The following is a 22522-nucleotide window of genomic DNA, read 5'->3' as shown; positions in this document are numbered from 1 at the left end:
ACATTCCAATGAAAATAGGAAACTTTAGTAATATAATAGTTGAGCCATATTAACACATTAATAGAAAACATCTTGAAAGTAACTTAGAGCAGAAAAAATAGAAAACATATTCTTTCAATTAATGATGGTGATTATAGGTATGCTCATTGTCTTGTTCAAATTCCACATTCCTTCCCCAAAATACTAATTGAAAACCTACACTAAAAGAAAAGCTGGACACAACAGAAATTGGTGACCAAATATAATGTTCTTGAAAACACAGCATTAATACTGTGCCAATAAAAAATATTTTTAAGTTAAATATTATCCTATTGGTTGAGATTTAAGTCTCTTAGAAAAGATCATGAAAAAGTTTTGTTTTACCTTTAAAAAGCCAATATTTTCCTTCAGAATTCCAAGTGTTACCTAATTTTCATACTTACAAATTCCCAAAGCACACACATTAAAATTACAATTGCCACTCCTGAATGTATAACTCTGTCCTGTGTAATCAAAGAGATCAGAGTAGCCGTACTCTGCATCTAAGTGACTCCTTTTTTTAAAAATCATTTCTAGATGTATAAGGCATTAAATTGGCAAAACAAATCAAGGTGACCATCCACACTTAGATAGACTTACTGAAATGTGAGATTAGACGATCTGGATGATATTTTGCCTCATCTAAAGATATATGAAGATCATACAGGCATGTGAGCTGCTTCAGCTATATTGTTTGTTCTCAGGATTTTTCAGATATTTAAGAAAAAGAGTCTTGTGGCTAGGAAGGGTAATTGATAGTTCACATAATCTGTGATGGCTCACATAATCAAATCTTCAAAGTTTATCTGAATTATGTTGGTGTAAACCACTTCTAATTGATTCATTTTTCTATGAAAACCCAGCAAAATAATCAGTTTTGCATATCTTAAGTTCAATTTCAAAACTGTGTTTTTAAAAGGGGGCATTTGAAGACTGATCCTGCAGTGTGATACGCTGGGGTGTGTCCCAAAAAAGTGACCAGGATGCCAAAGAGACTCAGAACCACCTATGGAGGCCACCTACGGGGAAAGAGATAATTCACCTTTAGCCATTATACTAATATTTTTAGGTAGTCATAAAGCTCATGGTTGCTTGCAATGATATTTTTCAATATTCCTGCCATGGAGCCCCAGACTTCTACCTAGGGGAAGCCAAGTAATTGGGCTTTTGGCTTTTCACCCCCTCCAACCACAACTTATCTTCTGGTCTAAATTTTATTTATGAGGGTATTATATGGGATTTTTGTTTTATATAAAGAGTTCCACTCTTAAAAAAAAAAAACTAATGAGGGGCGCCTGGGTGGCTCAGTCGTTAAGCGGCTGCCTTCGGCTCAGGTCATGGTCCCAGGGTCCTGGGATGGAGTCCTGCATTGGCCTCCTTGCTCAGCGGGAAGCCTGCTTCTCCCTCTCCCACTCCCCTTGCTGTGTTCCCTCTCTCGCTGTGTCTCTCTCTGTCAAATAAATAAAATCTTAAAACAAAAAACAAAAAACAAAAAACTAATGAACTTTATGGATTTAGTACAAACCTCTCCATTTGCAGATAAGGAAACAATGTGAGATGTTAAATCACATGAAAAGAGGAGACTTTGAGTCGAGTGAAACATAAAATAAATAAGGGAACAAATCACCTGTGTTCAAACATCCGGAAGGCCCATGCCTAAGGATTAGGTGGTAAAAAATTTTTAAATGTCATAATTGACGCTGCCCTATAATAAAGGTGTGTTGCCTTTAGGAAGCAGCAACTTCCCTCAGTTGTGACGATACTGAGGCAGAATCTTGAAATCCACTTTTCATGGTGATAGAGAGGAGACAAATACACCAAAGACAGTTGGAGGAGGACTTTTTCAGCTCAAGGATCTTTGGTTTATCATACACAATAAAGTAAACTCCTTGCTGGTACCCCTGACGCTATGGAATATTTTGATCAAAGTATATTTGAGATGTCTTGCGAAACATTGTCCTTGTTTTCTGTTCTTGGAGCTAATTTGAGTTCTAATCTGCTGACTTCCTCTATTTCTCTCCACAGCCTAGTGTGAAAAAACATGCACGTATCATAAAAATGTTTTCTTAATTTCCTCCTGCCCAAATATTATTTAATATAGTAAGCAAATGTCAACTCAAATGCCATCTATAAATGATTACTCTTGCCTGCCTAGACGGTTGTGTTAAAAAAAAAGGTGCTGAAGTCTAGTTGTAGGTGAGACAGGAAGTAGAAGCGCTTAATTCAGGCACATGTTATCACTTGTATAAAATTAAAAAAAAAACAAATAAATGAAAGGTTTTATATCAGTGGTATAAACAAAGCAATATGCACAGGGAATGGCTTAGGAAAATTGTAAAAGTGCCTTTATCACACCTTAACTACTTGGCTATGAGATTTGGAAGTTCAAATGGATGAAGGAAAGTGGGAGAGCTAGGCTTCCAGATATGGAATGAATAAGTCATGGGAATAAAAGGTACAGCATAAGGACTAGAGTCAGTGGTATTATAATAGTGTTGTATGTGACAGCTACATTTGTGGTAAATATAGAATAATGTATGAACTTGTTGAATCATTAAGTTATACATCTGAAACCAAGGTAACATTGTGCATCAACTATACTAAAAAATAAAAATAAAAACAGTCTTTCCAATACCTTGAGAAGGAGCAATTTTTGTGTCTCTGGAAATTCTATTGATTTCATTAGATTATGAAGACCGTATCCATCAATTATGTATAGAAACCACCAGAATGTTATTGGCAGTAAACTATTTAAACCCAGACTTTCTTTCCCAATGATGTACTTCAGCTGCTTTTGTAATATTTCTTTTTCTTTTTAAGATTTTATTTATTTGAGAGAGAGAGAGAGATAGCAAGAGAGAGGGAGAAAGAGAGCACGAGCAGAGGGCAAAGGGAGAAGCAGACTATCCACTGAGCTGGGAGCCTGATGTGGGAGTCTATCCCAGGACCCTGGGATCATGACCCGAGCCGAAGGCAAACACTTAACTGACTAAGCCACCCAGGCGCCCTGTAATATTTCTAAGAAGCCATTTACATGAGGACTGTTTCACCTGAGGATGCCCCTGGGGTATGCGTTTCACTTATTTCTTGGAAAAGGACTGAACACTGAGATGTGATACTCGTTCTAAGCTATCTTTAGTGGGTTATTGCAACATGGCCTTTTATTAGTGTAAGTAGTAAATGGGGCAACAAGTGTGAATTTACACTGTTGTATAGTGGACATTATTTTCACTAGCAATATAAAGTTGTCAGGGGTTGAAACAGGAGAATCATCTAGAAACATCAGACCATCATGATCTCTCTCTCTCCTTTTACAAATTTTTTGATTACTAAAAGATACCATGTAGCAAACTGTATTTCATATCATAATTTAAAAAGCCTTATTTTCTCTTTGTAAATACATCTTAGAATACAAGCTGCATTGATTAGTTTTTACTTCAAATCTTACCCAATGTCTTGTCTCATTTTATTATATTATATACGTAGTAATAGAAGTACAAATCCGAAATAATTGTCTTTCATTTTTTTTAGAAAACAGATTAAATTGAATCCCAAAGGTTAATTATAATCTTACTTTGTCATTTCTAAAAGAGGGTTTACTTTTTTCTTTTTCCTTCTTTTTTTTTTTTCCTGAGGCAAACATATAATAATACAATTGGGAAGGAGAACTCTGGTTTTAGATCTTTTTCTTTTTAATTAGGATAATTACCTTTTTTAATTTTAATTTTATTTTTTTATTTTTTTAAAGTTTTTATTTAAATTCCAGTTAGTTAACATACAGTGTAATATTAATTTCTGGTGTACGACTCAGTGATTCAACACTACATACAATACCCAGTGCTCATCACAGCAAGTGCCCTCCCTAATCCCCATCACCTATTCAAACATCCCCTCCTGTAACCATCTGTTTGTTCTCTATAGTTAAGAGTCTGTTTCTTGGTTTGCCTCTCTCTTTTTCCCCTTTGTTCATTCGGGTTTTTTTTCCAATTGCACATATGAGTGAAATCATACGGTGTTTGTCTTTCACTGACTGACTTATTTCACTTTCAAATTTACTGCGTGTCCTTTTGTAAAACTGTATTATAAAACAACACAACAATAATAACAGGAGACATCTGTAAGTTTTTCTTACAGATTAAATTTTAATGGAGTAAATTTTAATAAAATTTACATAAGTCCTACATTATAGGACAAGTGTGGATGTTCAATGAATGTCAATTATTATTATCTAGAAGCTGCATTTTATCGTGCTAAGTAAGAATTGAATTTCTACTCTAAGAGCTACTAGAGTCATGCCCTGATCACACAACTAGTTTTTTCTTTTAGGATTACTAAATTAAAGGTGATTGGTGTTTTCCTGAAATTATTAGGCACAAAACAAGAGATCTGCTGGTCTACCTTATATCATTCAAGAGCAATAAATATAAGCTTTCTAGGAAAAAAGAATTGTTTTTCTTCCCAAAGATGCTCATCATGGATAGATACAATAAAATTCTTCCAAACTATATTTTTCAATATTTTATTACAGTTGCAATAAACTCAAAGTGACAACTCCATGATTCTTAATTCTAACTAAAATCTTTTTTTTATTTGAAATCTTCCTTTTCTTTTTTTTTAATTTTCTTTCCTTTTTTAATCTTTCTTTTGCTGCTTTATTATGGACTTGGAAAACGAACACTCTGACCAAGACTGCCTTAACATTTCCCTCAGCTTGACTAAACTTTAGACAGACTTTCTCCAACATTGGCCCTAACTTTCCTTTTTTCTAAGAGCATTTGCTTTAGAAAACTTGTAACTGTAAATTATTTTTTTGCCCATTTGGAATGTCAACCTTTTGAAGAGCTTCTTGCCAGTTTTGAAACCCAAGAAGAAAGCCATATCTTTTTCCCCCCCATTCATGGGAGCTGTTGGTACCAGGACATATATTGGAATTATAAATATCAAGGCAGGTAGTGCCCCTACCTGGAAGTGTCAGAGCCTAAGGTCCCTGGGCACTAATTAGCAAACACTGATGGAGTAATCCTAGAGACAGACATTTGCAAACTCAGGAATAACTCGATGTGCTCCACATATTCCATTGACCAACCTCCCCTAATGTCTTCCTGTACTTTTCTACAAGCTCACCCCAGTGCTTAGAGCCCCTCCCTTTTTTCCTAACAGAGATGAATTCAGAGTTCTGACCTCTCTTCCCTACAAGACTTACTTTGAATAAAGTCTTCCTTTCCTGTTTAATTTTGTCTTGTAAGGTCTTTGCTTTGACACTCATTTCGCTGCTGAGAAACAAAGATAGAATTGCTAATCCTATCACATCATAGCATTTTTGCCAAGTCAAAGAGCTTAAAATACTCTGTCATTTGCTCGTAAGGTTTTGATTCCATCTCTATCATTCATCCTCAGACATTTTCCAGTTTTAACTTATCCTTCTTAAATCCAGGTGGCTGAGGCAAGATGCAGGGTTCTAAGGAGGAATTGCTCACTACAGAATAGGAAGACTGACATCTGAATCATTAAGTATTCAAATCTAGTATTCCTTTCTAATTATACTTAGCCTTGCCTTCCATGACCTAATTTATTAGTTTTTTTTTTTTTTTTAATTCCTGCAGCCAGTTCTTCCTTATTCTATATTTGAATTTGTACTTGCTCTATTGGAGTTCATTATTTGGCTCTCTAAGATCAGTGAATTTTTTGGATTTTAAATTGTGAGCTCACTTAATCCATCACTTTGTGAAATAAGATCAGCTTGAGCTTCATTCCTTATTGAAGTTAACAACAAGGATATGAGAAAGAATCTACTCAAATTGATGATTTCCATGAAACATTCTGCCAGATATGGCAAATATTAAGTATTGAGTGGTTACTCTGTGCCAGATACTTTGTAGAGATGATCTCATTTAATTCTCCTTAGAACTCTATGAAGTGGACACTATTATTCCAGTTATTCAGATGGGGAAAATGAGACCCAGGAACACACTTACCTAAAGTACAAGAGCTGGCCTTGGAGATAGACTTATTTTCTACCACCTCTAATCAACTTGGGACACTGTCTCTCTTCTTTCTCTCCTTTTTTCCTTTATTCCCATCGTGTTTCTACTATCTGGCGTGTTTCCTTTCTCTTCCCTTAGTATGTTGGAGACTGGGGGAGACAATAAGGAATTGGGCAGAGTCCTTGCTTTCAAGTACTTCATGGGCTCATCCTTCATTTAATCGCAGTGCTATGTATGCATTTAACATTCATTAAATATTTTTAATAAAGCAACAAATAAAATATAAGAACCCCCACCTAACCTAAAGAGAGGATCAGTTTCCCCCATCCCACTGTTCTGCTTATAATATAAATATAAAAATATAATACAAAAATATTCTCTAACCTTAGATATTTTAGAATTCTAACAAGTCAGCTCTCATTTAGAACAGCTTTATTCTATAATCTGATACCTTCATTTTATATTATAAAGATTATAGGAACATATTTTAGACTTTAAATAATGGGTGATAAATGGAAGATTTTCAGAAGGATTTGGTGGGGAGAATATACATTTGCACAGTTTATACCTGATGGACAACTTCAAAAATTGCTTTTTGGAAGAAACTGACAGCAGGAAAATAAAAAATGCAAAGTTCACACATGAAAACAAGTCAACCACATAAACCAAGAAAAATGTTTTCTTTTCCAATAAATCATAGAGAATTAAGTCCTTGAATGAATCTGGAGAAAAAAAATAAATGGCATGGTTGAAATAGAAAAAGGATGTGGTAAATAGAGTTAATCAAGCAACTAATTTAGTTATTTGCACAGGGAGATTTTTTTGAAGTGTTAAATATTAGCATTGTAATGAACTTTTTATTTTGAAATTCTGTGATTTCTTAAAATGTAAATGAAAGGAATATAATTATGCAAAAGAAAATTAATTATATATTAAGTTAGGATAAATTAATTGCTTTGTTGAGGAAAAATCTCCTAAAAGCAGTAAGTAAGTAATGCATCACTTTAACGAGGATCTAAGATTTATTGACGCCTGATCTCAAGATTTAGTGCTTTGTATTTTTATTTCCTCAGTTAAATGGATTTTACTTAAAATAGGCTTCAAAATCATTAGCACATTTGCTATGGTAATTGCTTTTAAGTCATTGTTTATCTGAAACAATTCAGCTGTCTAAATTAACGTTACTTCAGCCTTTTTAGTCTTGTAAAAATAAAACCATTTAACTTTATTCATTTATAAGGCATGGGATATCTGATTGTACTTTATTTTTTCATATTTTTTCTCATTAAAGTTTTACTGCATCCAGCTCTATAGCATACATTCCTCTCTGTATTTCGACCTGAGTAGCAAAGTTGCTCAGGAGACTTCTCAAGGGCATTGATTCATAGCAATTTTGGAAAACTGTGCCCTTATGATTTCTCTGATTCCTGACTGGTTATATTGTTAAAGTTATAAATACAGAGAGATGTGAAGACACAGGATTATTTCTATCTTAAAGTATTTGATTGCTGATATGTTCTTTCAAATATAACATTAAAAATAGATGGGGGCGGGGGAAGGAAGCATTATGTCTCAAATAGTAGGTAACTTTAATATTTGCAATCTATTGAGTGCAAATTATCTGCCAAGAATTGGGTTAATCACTTTGTATGTGTGTTCTCATTTAATTCTTCCAGCACACTCAATAAGATTATTTCTTTCATTATTTATTATACTTATTTTATGAGTGACTAAAAAGAACGTTCAGAATGGAATTAGTATCTGCCAATAATGGCATAATTTGCATATTTGCTAAAATTATATTTAACTGCAGATAACAAATCTGGAAAACACTGGCTTAAACAAAACAGAAATTTTATTTTTCTCACACAGAAGTTTGGAATTAGGGGCGCCTGGGTGGCTCAGCCGGTTAAGCGTCTGTCTTTGGCTCAGGTCATGATCCCAGGGTCCTGGGATCCACATGGGGCTCCCTGCTCAGCAGGGAGTCTACTTCTCCTTCTCCCTCTGCCCGCCACGCCCCCTGCTTGTGCTCGCTCTCTCTCTGTGTCAAAAAAATAAAGAAATCTTTAAAAAAAAGAAGAAGAAGAAGAAGTTTGGAAGTAAGCATTTCAGACTAAGGTGGTGATTCCATGAGACTATCAGGGTTCTGGACTTTTATGTTTTTATGAGTTCAGTAATCTTATCCTGTACTCTTGGTTCATAATGGAAAGACAGATGATGTTCAATTCTAGAATCTAGTTTTCTTTGTAGAGAGGAAAATGGAAAGAACAAAAGTCGAAATAGTCTAGGTAGATGAGTCCCCTTTTCCATTTTAAGAGAAGCTTCTAGAAGACTCATCAAACAACTCTCACATCTCATTGGCCAAAAATACCACATCACATATTCACCATTACATGAAAAGAAAGTTGGGAAATGTAGATTTTTATATAAGACCTTTTCTACCATTAAAATAAAGAAGTAGTATAGAAGATATTAAGGGGAGAACGAAAGTGAAGAAGAAAGGGGAGAATTTTTTTCCCCTTAGGAAACCAGAAATCTGAGCCCTCAATTACTAAAAGACTGACCTATAGCTTGGAGCCAAGTTTGTCTAAGCCTAATCTAGAGCTATTTGTTGCTATATTATCAGGATCATCGAGATTTCCTGGGATTTAGACAAACGGAAAAACTTGAATAGCTTGTAGTAGGCCCCAGTAAACACTAAATGTTCTACTAGGTGAATGTTATAAAAACAAGGCAGGACACAATGGATCTGAAAAGTGTCTTTTTCTTTCTAATAATTGCAAACTTGTAAAACATCTATAATGTAGCACATAAAACCCTACTGAAAACACCATGTTGAAACTTTAAGGATGTGCGAAATATGGTCTGTAAGTGTAAGAGAAAATTGCCTTTGTGTGCTTGATTGAAGTTCAAGACCACAATAGATAAATAAATTTATTATGATCTCCATTCTCCCCATTTTTGTAGAGATGCAAGCCTTTCTGTGCAGAATTGCAAGGAAGAAGGTAATTTCAAATGCTTAAATTTACTCTAATTTTTGTTTGACCTACAAACTCATATACATTAAGAAGAAAATCAGTTGAGGGGCGCATGTTAAAAATGAGTGGTCCAGGGCACCTGGGTGGTGCAGTTGGTTAAGCATCCAGCTCTTGATTTCAGCTCAGGTTGTGATCTCATGGTCATGAGATCAAGCCTCACATCAGGCTCTGTGCTCAGTGTGGAGTTTGCTCAAGTTTTTCTCTCCCTCTCCCTCTGCCCCACCTCCCCAACCCAAGCTCTCATTCTCTCGCTCTCTCTCTTTTTTAAATAAATAAATAAATCTTTCCAAAAAAATGAATAGTCCATTCTGTTTATTAACTTATACCACAAATATCAAGAGAGTTTATATTCTGGTCCAGGTAAGAGTATTATCCACACAGACAGATTCTAAGTTCTAGTTATAAGTTGTTGCTTTAGTCATATATGAAATTCTGTTTTGCCTATAAAATAGACTGCAAGAGACTTGATGCCAGAGACATCCCATGTTTATCATAGTTATGTGCAGCACTTAGTGTTTTTGCTGGCATATAATAAGAATTCATTACATTAATATAAAATATTAATAAGTTAATAATTTGCATTTTAAAATAATTGATGACAGATCATTTAAATGGTCAAAATGGGTGGGAGCAAGATGGCGGAGGAGTAGGAGACCTGGATTTCGTCTCCTCTCAGGAATTCAGCTGGATAGGGATCAAACCACTCTGAACACCTACAAACCCAACAGGAGATCGAAGAAAGGAATAGCAACAACTCTCTCATCAGAAAAGCGACCACTTTCTGGAAGGTAGGACGTGCGGAGAAGTGAATCCGAGGCGATATTCGGGAGGATAGGCGGCGGGGGAGGGGCCTCCGTCGGCCACTTCTGGCAAGTGATGGAACCATGGAGCACAAAATCGGAACTTTTAAAAGTCGGCTCCGCTGAGGGACGTCACTCTGGTGGCTAAGCGGGGAGTGGAACTCTCCGGGACAGTGTGGTCTCAGGACCCTCGGGGTCACAGAAAGACCGGGGGTGCCTGAGTGCGGCAGAGCTCCCAGGTATCGGAGCAGGGAAGCCGGCGGCAGAGACGGAGCCCAGACGCGGGCTCTCAGCTCGGGGTGGCCATAAACCGGGATCCGCGGCCCAGTCGGGCCCCTGCTCCTCCAGCAGGGACCCAACAAGCGGTAGATCCGGGGAGACCCACCTTCCTCCCCCGGGAGGAGCCGCGCGGGAGCGCACTGCGGGGATCTGCTGGGTTTGGAGACTCCACCCGGGGTCGGAGGCCAGAGATAGAAACGCGCGGTCACAGGCCGGGCGAGCACGGAGTGCGGCCGGAGACTGGGGATCCGGGAGTGACTGACGGCTTTTCTCTGGGGGCTCACTGAGGAGCGGGGCCCCGAGTTCTCGGCTCCTCCGGGGCGGAGATTGGGAGGCCGCCATTTTCACTCTCCGCCTCCAAAGCTGCACGGAAAGCTCGCAGGGAACAAAAGCCCCGGAGAGCAAACCCGAGCAGATGACTTAGCCGGGAGGGGGCAAGGGCGGGGCAATTCCGCCTCCGGCAGAGACATTTGGAAACCACGGCAACAGGCCCCTCCCCAGAAGATCAGCGAGAACAGCCGGCCAAGACCAAGTTTACCGATCAATGAGAGCGGCAGAACTCCAGCGCTAGGGGACTACTGCACATAGAATTCATGGCTTTTTTACCATGATTCTTTAGTCTTTCAAAGTTAATTTTTTTTAACTGTCTTTTTTCTTTTTTTTTCTTTTTGGATTTTTCTTTTTCCCTTTTTCAACCAACATCTTATCAATCCCTTTTTTTAAAAAAAAAAATTTTTATTTTTCATTTTTAGAGTCATATTCTATCCCTTCATAGTAGTTACCCGTATTTTTGGCTTATATATATGTTGTTCTCTCTTTAAAATTTTGAGATAGTTTCTTCTAACAGATTAAAATATACCCTAAATCTCTAATATATGGTGTTTTCTATTCCCCTACCTGATCACATCTTCTCCCTTTTTTTTTCTTTTTTCTTTTTTTAAATCCTCTTCTTTCTTTTTTCAAACAACTTCTTATCAATTCCTTTTATAAAATTTTTTATAATTTCCATCTTTACAGTCATATTCCATCCCTTCATCATATCAACCCTTATTTTTGTACATATATAAGTTTTTCTTTCTTTAAAATTTTGGGAGGCACTTTCTTCTAAAAGACCAAAATACACCCCAAATCTAGTGTGTGGCACTGATCTATATACCATATAGATCATATTTGATCACATTCTGGTTTTTCTTTTGTTGTTGTTGTTTTGTTTTGTTTGTTTTTGTTTTTATCTTTATCTTTCTCTTTTTTTTCTTTTTCTTTTTTCTCTCCCTTTCTTTTCCCATTGCTTCAGGTCTTTTCTGATTTGTTTAGAGTATATTTTCTGGGGACGTTGTTACTCTGCTAGCATTTTGTTCTCTCATTAATCTATTCTCCTCTGCACAAAATGACAAGACGGAAAAAATCACCTCAACAAAAAGAACAAGAGGTAGTACCGACTGCCAGGGACCTACTGAATACGGACATTAGTACGATGTCAGATCTAGAGTTCAGAATCATCACTTTAAAGATACTAGCTGGGCTTGAAAAAATATGGAAGTTATTAGAGAAACCCTTTCTGGAGAAGTAAAAGAACTAAAATCCAACCAAGTAGAAATCAAAAAGGCTATTAATGAGGTGCAATAAAAAATGGGGCGCTAACTGCTAGAATAAATGAGGCAGAAGAGAGAATCAGTAATATAGAAGATGAAATGATGGAAAATAAAGAAGCTGAGAAAAAGAGAGAGAAACAACTACTGGATCACGAGGGCAGAATTCGAGAGATAAGCAATACCATAAGATGAAACAACATTAGAATAATTGGGATCCCAGAAGAAGAAGAAAGAGAGAGAGGGCCAGAAGGTATAATGGAGCAAATTATAGCAGAGAACTTCCCTAATTTGGGGAAGGAAACAGGCATGAAAATCCAGGAAGCACAGAGAACCCCTCTCAAAATCAATAAAAATAGGTCAACACCCCGACATCTAATAGTAAAACTTACGAGTCTATAGACAAAGAGAAAATCCTGAAAGCAGCTCGGGAGAAGAGATATGTAATCTACAAGGGTAGAAACATTAGATTGGCAACAGACCTATCCACAGAGACCTGGCAGGCCAGAAAGGACTGGCAGGATATATTCAGAGCAGTAAATGAGAAAAATATGCAGCCAAGAATACTCTATCCAGCTAGGCTGTCACTGAAAATTGAAGGAGAGATAAAAAGCTTTCAGGACAAACAAAAACTAAAGGAATTTGCAAACACAAAACCAGCCCTACAGGAAATCTTGAAAGGGGTCCTCTAAGCAAAGAGAGAGCCTAAAAGTAACATAGACCAGAAAGGAACACAGATAATATACGGTAACAGTCACCTTACAGGCAATACAATGGCACTAAATTCCTATCTTTCAATAGTTACCCTGAATGTAAATGGGCTAAATGCCCCAATCAAAAGACACAGGCTATCAGACTGGATTAAAAAACAAGACCCATCGATATGCTGTCTGCAAGAGACTCATTTTAGAACCAAAGACACCCCCAGATTGAAAGTGAGGGGGTGGAAAACCATTTACCATGCTAATGGACACCAAAAGAAAGCTGGGGTGGCAATCCTTATATCAGACAAATTAGATTTTAAACCAAAGACTGTAATAAGAGATGAGGAAGGACACTATATCATACTTAAAGGATCTATCCAACAAGAAGATCTAACAATTGTAAATATCTATGCCCCTAACATGGGAGCAGCCAATTATATAAGGCAATTAATAACAAAAGCAAAGAAACACATCGACAACAATACAATAATAGTGGGGGACTTTAACATCCCCCTCACTGAAATGGACAGATCGTCTAAGCAAAAGATCAACAAGGAAATAAAGACTTTAAATGACACACTGGACCAAATGGACTTCACAGATCTATTCAGAACATTCCACCCCAAAGCAACGGAATACACATTCTTCTCTAGTGCCCATGGAACATTCTCCAGAATAGATCACATCCTAGGTCATAAATCAGGTCTCAACTGGTACCAAAAGATTGGGATCATTCCCTGCCTATTTTCAGACCACAATGCTTTGAAACTAGAACTCAATCACAAGAGGAAAGTCGGAAAGAACTCAAATACATGGAGGCTAAAGAGCATCCTACTGAAGAACGAATGGGTCAACCAGGAAATTAAAGAAGAATTAAAAAAATACATGGAAACCAATGAAAATGAAAACACAACTATTCGAAGTCTTTGGGATGCAGCAAAGGCAGTCCTAAGAGGAAAGTATATAGCAATACAAGCCTTTCTCAAGAAACAAGAAAGGTCTCAAGTACACAACCTAACCCTACACCTAAAGGAGCTGGAGAAAGAACAGCAAATAAAGCCTAAACCCAGCAGGAGAAGAGAAATAATAAAGATCAGAGCAGAAATCAATGAAATAGAAACTAAAAGAACAGTAGAACAGATCAACGAAACTAGGAGCTGGTTCTTTGAAAGAATTAACAAGACTGATAAGCCCCTGGCCAGACTTATCAAAAAGAGAAGAGAAATGACCCAAATCAACAAAATCATGAATGAAAGAGGAGAGATCACAACCAACACCAAAGAAATACAAACAATTATAAGAACATATTATGAGCAACTCTATGCCAGCAAATTAGATAACCTGGAAGAGATGGATGCATTCCTAGAGATGTATCAACTACCAAAACTGAACCAGGATGAAATAGAAAGCCTGAACAGACCTATAACCACTAAGGAAATTGAAGCAGTCATCAAAAATCTCCCAAAAAACAAAAGCCCAGGGCCAGATGGCTTCCCAGGGGAATTCTACCAAACATTTCAAGAAGAATTAATACCTATTCTTCTGAAACTGTTCCAAAAAATAGAAATGGAAGGGAAACTTCCAAACTCATTTTATGAGGCCAGCATTACCTTGATCCCAAAACCAGACAAAGACCACATCAAAAAGGAGAATTACAGACCAATATCCCTGATGAACATGGATGCAAAAATTCTCACCAAAATACTAGCCAATAGGATCCAACAGTACATTAAAAGGATTATTCACCACGACCAAGTGGGATTTATCCCTGGGCTGCAAGGTTGGTTCAACATCCGCAAATCAATCAATGTGATACAATACATTAACAAAAGAAAGAACAAGAATCATAGGATCCTCTCAATAGATGCAGAAAAAGCTTTTAACAAAGTACAGCATCCTTTCTTGATCCAAACTCTTCAGAGTATAGGCATAGAGGGTACATACCTCAATATTTAAAAGCCATCTATGAAAAACCTACAGCGAATATCATTCTCAATGGGGAAAAACTGAGAGCTTTCCCCCTAAGGTCAGGAACGCGGCAGGGATGGCCACTATCACCACTGCTATTCAACATAGTATTGGAAGTCCTAGCCACAGCAATCAGACAACAAAAAGAAATCAAAGGCATCCAAATTGGCAAAGAAGAAGTCAAACTCTCAGTCTTTGCAGATGATATGATACTTTATGTGGAAAACCCAAAAGACTCCACCCCAAAACTGCTAGAACTCATACAGGAATTCAGTAAAGTGGCAGGATATAAAATCAATGCACAGAAGTCAGTGGCATTCCTATACACCAACAACAAGACAAAAGAAAGAGAAATTAAGGAGTCAATCCCATTTACAATTGCACCCAAAACCATAAGATACCTAGGAATAAATCTAACCAAAGAGGCAAAGAATCTGTACTCAGAAAACTATAAAATACTCATGAAAGAAATTGAGGAAGACACAAAGAAATGGAAAAACATTCCATGCTCATGGATTGGAAGAACAAATATTGTGAAGATGTCAATGCTACCTAGAGCAATCTACACATTCAATGCAATCCCCATCAAAATACCATCCACTTTTTTCAAAGAAATGGAACAAATAATCCTAAAATTTGTATGGAACCAGAAAAGACCCCGCATAGCCAGAGGAATGTTGAAAAAGAAAAGCAAAGCCGGCGGCATCACAATTCCGGACTTCCAGCTCTATTACAAAGCTGTCATCATCAAGACAGCATGGTACTGGCACAAAAACAGACACATAGATCAATGGAACAGAATAGAGAGCCCAGAAATGGACCCTCAACTCTATGGTCAACTCATCTTTGACAAAGCAGGAAAGAATGTCCAATGGAACAAAGAAAGTCTCTTCAACAAATGCTGTTGGGAAAATTGGATAGCCACATGCAGAAGAATGAAACTGGACCATTTCCTTACACCACACACAAAAATAGACTCCAAATGGTTGAAAGACCTCAATGTGAGACGGGAGCCCATCAAAATCCTAAAGAAGAACACAGGCAGCAACCTCTTTGACCTCAGCCAAAGCAACTTCTTCCTAGAAACATCACCAAAGGCAAGGGAAGCAAGGGCAAAATGAACTATTGGGACTTCATCAAGATAAAAAGCTTTTGCAAAGCAAAGGAAACAGTCAGGAAAACCAAAAGACAACCGACAGAATGGGAGAAGATATTTGCAAATGACATATCAGATAAAGGGCTAGTATCCAAAATCTATAAAGAACTCATCAAACTCAACACCCAAAGAACAAAGAATCCAATCAAGAAATGGGCAGAAGACATGAACAGACATTTTTCCAAAGAAGACATCCAAATGGCCAACAGACACATGGAAAAGTGCTCAATATCGCTTGGCATCAGGGAAATCCAAATCAAAACCTCAATGAGATACCACCTCACACCAGTCAGAATGGCTAAAATTAACAAGTCAGGAAACGACAGATGTTGGCGGGGATGCGGAGAAAGGGGAACCCTCCTGCACTGTTGGTGGGAATGCAAGCTGGTGCAGCCACTCTGGAAAACTGTATGGAGGTTCCTCAAAAAGTTGGAAATAGAGCTACCATATGATCCAGCAATTGCACTACTGGGTATTTACCCCAAAGATACAAAAGTAGGGATCCGAAGGGGTACGTGCACCCCGATGTTTATAGCAGCAATGTCCACAATAGCCAAACTGTGGAAAGAGCCAAGATGTCCATGGACAGATGAATGGATAAAGAAGAGGTGGTATATATATACAATGGAATACTATGCAGCCATCAAAAGGAATGAGATCTTGCCATTTGCAACGACGTGGATGGAACTGGAGGGTATTATGTTGAGTGAAATAAGTCAAACAGAGAAAGACATGTATCATATGATCTCACTGATATGAGGAATTCTTAATTGCAGGAAACAAACTGAGGGTTGCTGGAGTGGGGGGTGGGGTGGGAGGGATGGGTTGACTGGGTGATAGACACTGGGGAGGTTATGTGCTCTGGTAAGCACTGTGAATTGTGCAAGACTGTTGAATCTCAGATTTGTACCTCTGAAACAAATAATGCAATATATGTTAAGAGAAAAAAAGAAGACGAAGAAGGTAGCGGGAGGGGAAGAATGAAGCGGGAGGAATCGGAGGGGTAGACGAACCATGAGAGACGATGGACTCTGAAAAACAAACAGGGTTGTAGAGGGGAGGGGCGTGGGAGGATGGGTTAGCCTGGTGGTGGGTATTGAGGAGGGCATGTTCTGCATGGAGCACTGGGTGTTATGCACAAACAATGAATCATGGAATACTTCATCTAAAACTAATGATGTAATGTATGGGGATTAACATAAGAATAAAAAAATAAATAAATAATAAATAAATAAATAAATGGTCAAAATGTATAATATCTAACAGAAGCACCGGATAGCCTAGTTAATATAACATTATTTGTATTTAGTACAATATAAGCTATCCTGAGTCACCTAATGTTTAATTATGTTTTAGCATAACCTATATATGTTTATGTATTTATGTTGCTAATCCTTTTTCCTTTCTTTACATCTCTGGGAGACCAGCCCACTTACATAAAATGAAATTACTTTAGATTTTATTATTCTGGTTCAGCTTAAGGACATTATTTAACTCTTTTTTATTTGTTTCAAAATTTGCAGATCAGACAATTGGAAACAAGATAGCTATCTATCTGTGGCTTACAATACTGGAAAGAATTATTTTCTTCTCTATTGTTTGTCCTGTAAATAAACAGACTGAGAGTTTTTGGTAAATACTCTTTATTTAATGCTGTAGTGAGGTCTCTTAATTTGGGCACAGAGCTTAATGTTAGCTAAAGGTCTTTCTGGTAACAAAAGCTTCATGTTAATAAAATTGCAATTAAACTTCTGGCATCTCCCAGTTGAAAAAATGTAATCCTTTTACAAAATTAAAAAGGAAAGGAGAAAATTCCAGTAATCGGGGGAGGGTTAAATGTGATAAACAGCTGATGAATTATTCAATACTTGGCATTACTGGCGAATCTACAGAATTGAATAAGCTTCCCTAATTGACTTTCATGCCAAATTACATTATTTTGTTCTATATTTTTATTGAAAAGTGCTTGTTAGCAAAATGCGAAGTTTTGACAAATGAGTACACCAGCACGACCACTCCCATATTACAGATATAAAAAAGTTCTAATATTTTCCTCACATCTTATGAATGGTCATAAGATCTTATACAATGGTCAAATTAGGCAGATCATTCTCAATCCCGAAGGAATGATAAGATGTACAAACCTGGGCTGGATTCACGCAACAGAATTATATTGGGGGAGGGGTTGGGAGGAGCAAACACGCAGGCTATCCATACGTGGACAGTCTCTAGGTCTGACCTAGTGGGGAAAGGGAAAGTAATGGTATGAAGGACAGCATCAATTATGCTTTTATGGAATCTTGTGCAGCTACATCTTGGCCATCCTTTCCTGATTACTGGTCTTCCTTTGTGTCTGACATAATTAAGTCCAACTTTGAATTGGCATCATTAAGAATTTGCTAACTGTGCCTAGATTGTACATACCAGCACGGGCCTGGTACTAAGATGTTTCACAGTTAAAATAAACAAATAATCAACTGAAAATGTGATTTTATTTTTTTAACCAACAAACGAGCGGTTTTTATTTGTCCCCTCATTCTTCACTCTGCTATAGGCTTTGTTCTTCTTACACTGTTATGAAGAGTGTATTGTTTTTTAATTTTTAAATTTTTGTCCACATTTATTGAGATACAAATAACACCATGTAAGTTTAAGGTGTACAACATAATCATTTGACAAACGTATGTATTGTGAAATGATTACCACAATAAATTTAGTTAACATACCGTCACCTCACATAGTCACCATTTGTGTGTGTGTGTGGTGAGAACACTAACTCTCTTAGCAAATTTCAAGTCTACAACATGCTGTTGTTAACTATAGTCACCATGTTATACACTAGACCCCCAGAACTTATTCATCTTATAACCGAAAATATATCCACTTTGACCTACAACTCCTCATCTCCCCCACCCCCAGTCCCTGGCAACCACCAATCTATTCTGTCTCTGAGTTTGATTCTTTTGAATTCCATATATAAGTGAGATCATACACTAATTTGTCTTTCTCTGTTTGAGTTATTTCACTTAGAACAATACCCCCACCAGTTTCATCTGTGTTGTCACAAATGTCTGGATTTTGTTGTATATGTATATACATGCACACACTATATTTGTTTTAATCTGTTCATCCGTTGATGGACACCTGGGTTGTTTCCATGTCTTGGCTATTGTGAAGAGTGCTGCAATGACCATGGGCGTGCGCATCAAGAGCCTATTTTAAAAGAAGCAGAATTGTGTCATTTAATAGCAGGAACGCTTAAACCACATTTCTTGGTGGCACTGCTCTGGCTTCTGTGTGATATGGCTAAGTTAGTTAACCTACTTCATGCCATGGTTTTCTCCTCTCTCAAATAGGGATAGTGATAGGTACCCCACATTGTAAATAATATAAAATGTATTGCACTTGGAATAGTACTTTATGCATAACAGTTACCATATTGATCTTTGCTATTGTTGTTAAAGAGTCTTTGTCATAGGATGCCTGCCTATCATCCTTAAACTTGATTCCTATTGCTGATGCATCATACCATGTTGTGTAGCCTGGTAAGTGAACCAGGATCCACTTGTATCCCACTTAAACAGGCCCACAGCAACCTGGACAATCATAATAGAAAGTGAGTTTCAGGAGACCTCATTAATATTTCATTGGTCTGAGGTTTCTTATAAAACATAAGCAAACCTATGACCAAATACTTCTAGATATCTACTGAATAAAAATTAAAATGTGTGTTTAAAAAAATCATGTGTCTGAATGTCTGGAGAAACTGAATTTGTAATAACCCCAAACTCTAAAACAAAGTAAATGTCTACCAGATGTTCATGAATAAACAAATTGATCATACTGTATAATGGGGTGCTACTCAGGAATAACAAGGGGAAAACTACTTATTCATGTGGTAACACGGGTATATCACAAGATATGCTAAACGAAAGAAGTTGAAACAAACAAGTACATATTGTATGATTCCACTCATTTGAAGTTCTAGAACAATCAAAACTAATTTATTAAAGACTTAACATAAGTTTTCTGGAAGGATGTGCAAATGAGCCATCAGTAGGAAAAAGCTCTATCAACACCAGGACTGTTAGGATATGTACGTTGGAAAAACAAAAATATTGTGTTATTGGGTAAACAAAGGATATTTTTGCTTTTAGTAATTTTTAAAAGTTTCCTTTTATTGGTAAATCTGTTTATAAACTTGATTTTTCTTTCATGCTTTAGTCAAATGTACTGCTTGCTTCAGGGAAAAAAAAAACCAACTCCCCTAACTGAAGACTCAGCATTTATCTCTTAAGATAACAACATGAGTATATTGAGTGGTTCTTCTGCAAGAATGTTTACAAAACTCACAAGGCAGAGCATTAATATAGTGATGTGAGGGCCTCCCATTTTTTTTTAACTAAATTAGCAACTTCACCATAAGCAGTGGTAGAGTTTCCATAAAATTAAAAACAATAGATATGAATGTTCTAATACATATTTGTGGGTTAATTTAAATACAGCCTTGAGAATAACAAAGAGACTGCTGTTTTTGTTTTTAATGCAAAAAGAGTTTACGAAACTATAATGGCTTAAAGGGAAATAAATGACTTGGAAGGAGGAAAACTTGCTTTCTGTTCTTTCTCCACTAATTTGGATTAGACACTTAAATTAGGAGGAATATATTCCACCCCATTGCCATCCGCGAACTCCATGTTCAGATGCCATCATGTTGCTTATAGGCCTGGCAATTTGAAAAAAACAACAAAAAAAACCAACCTTGACTAGAGAGGTATATTTTAAACAATAACAATAATGATAATTAATAGCTTGTTATTTTCAAGCTTTTATGTTCTAAGGACTCTGCAATAAGGCATTTGAACATGAATTATATTATTAAAACTGCAAACACTATCAGGAATCTCAGGCTCAGAGAAAGAAGTTATTTTCTCCAAGTCCAAAGTCAAAAGAAAAGAGGCAGAGCCTGACTTCACTTCTGTGTTTGTCATGCTTCCAGCTCCTTGTAATAACGGCATTTCAGCCTCCCTGGGCTTCTGTTGGACCCACAGTAACAAGCAGTCCCATCATCCCGGTTCTTCCTCTGGCGGGTGAGGAAGATGGCTGCTTGGCTCTCTCGGTGCTTAAAATCTACCTAAACACTGATTATTAACTTAGCCCTCTGCCCACTCATTTCATTCTGCTCCTCACCTTGAGTCACTAAATGGCCCCTGCCAAAACCCCAGGGCTCACAGAGCTACAGCCAATGGACGTCCCATGTGAGTCCCCTTCGGAAATGGTCCTGTGGAGTTCTGGTAATTCCCAATCACCATTCATGTCTACAGACACTCCTGAATTTTCTGTGCATGCCTTCAAAGTCCCAGTATTCTTAGTCCCCTGGGGTCACTTGTAGCCTCCAGCAACCAACCAGGAGATAGTCTCTGTGGGTTGTTTCCCTTATTTGTAAAATGATATGAGCACTCTCTATGCCCCTACGTAGCAAAGCTCCCAAGAACGAGTGAGATGATGTGTGTAAAAGCTCTCTGAAGTTTTTAACACCTTTAATGTTCTCCTCACTCAGTTGAAGAGGACTGGATTAGATCATCTCTAAAGTTCCCATGGATCAAGATTCTATGATGTGTAATTTAGGAGCTTGCTAGTCAAATTCCTAATTTGGACTTCAAATATTTCAGTTTATGCTGAGGCAGACTCTAGTAAGCATTCCATAAATGAATGAGTGCTTAGAATGAACTTCAAGCCCTCAGAAGGCTAATTTCTCAAACTCTTACTTAGATTTACCTTATCTTAAAGGTCTTCTGATCTTCCTCAACCAGTCGAAGTAGACAGTTGTAGTTCACTTTTAAAGACATTAGGCCACTAAGAAGTACTAGATGATAGAGAATTTCTCTTATTTGCTTGGTCTGAGCTTAACTATTGCCTTAAAAATTTCAAGTTGGCTTATAACAGATATTGTAAAAAAGGCCTTTTCAGTTCATCTGATCCTGAATTGAACATTTTTAATTCAAACATGAATTTGGGGCTTTAAATGATAGCTATAGTGTTCACAGCCGAACTAATTAGGGTTAAATAACACTGGATACCTTCTAACATTTTGGTGTTTTGGCCACGCTTTCAATCAGTAGGATATTATCATTTGGTTTATGTGCAAACAAAAATGTCCTATTTTTCCCTTTGATTTACAAGTAAAAAAAACAAAAAACCTACCCTCCAATTCAGTGTTCTTGAAATTCAGTATTCCGTTACAGAATATTAAATTTGGGGGGCAATTTTTACAGTAGAATCACCTTACCACTTCTTTCAAATAAATAAGGAGTAAAAAGCTAGCAAAATGTAAGATTCTTGGAAGTTAAGAGTCTTTGTACACTCTACTTCACCATTCTTAGCTGTAGAAGTGATGATCTTCCTACAAATAAAGCTGTTATATATAAAAATATATACATCTCAGGGTGCCTGGGTGGCTCAGTCAGTGAACCGTCTGCCTTCGGCTTAGGTCATGATCACAGGGTCCTGGATTGAGCCCTGCATCGGGCTCCCTGCTCAGCGGGGAGTCTGCTTCTCCCTCTCCCCCTGGCTCATGTGCATGCACTCTCTCTCTCTCCCTGCCAAATAAGTAAAATCATATAAATATAAATATATATATATATATATATGTATGTATTCTCTTCACCAAATATTCGTGTTTAATTGCTTGCTTTCAATTGAGAAAGAGGTAGTTCATTGTTATTGAACTTTTTAAGGGAGCTTTAGTTTCTGATGGCTCCAGTGTCACTTTTACCTCATGATAGATAAAATCCAGTGGCCACTGATTGCTTCATATTTACAAAGATTCTCACTGGCTTTGGTTCTCATAATAAATTACCATTTAAAGGATATTTAATTCCATAATTGAATCTTATATGTATCATTTTAATTCAAAACATAGGACTTACTAAGGTAAGATTGCAAATAGAGAGAGAATAGGAATAGGAAATGCATGACAATATTGA

Source organism: Mirounga leonina, unplaced genomic scaffold (assembly GCF_011800145.1).
Source record: "Mirounga leonina isolate KUSES-001 unplaced genomic scaffold, KU_Mleo_1.0 Mir_166, whole genome shotgun sequence".
NCBI classification, from domain to species: Eukaryota; Metazoa; Chordata; class Mammalia; order Carnivora; family Phocidae; genus Mirounga; species Mirounga leonina.
The sequence above is the reverse complement of the archived record's forward strand: the minus strand, read 5'-3'. Positions refer to the sequence as shown.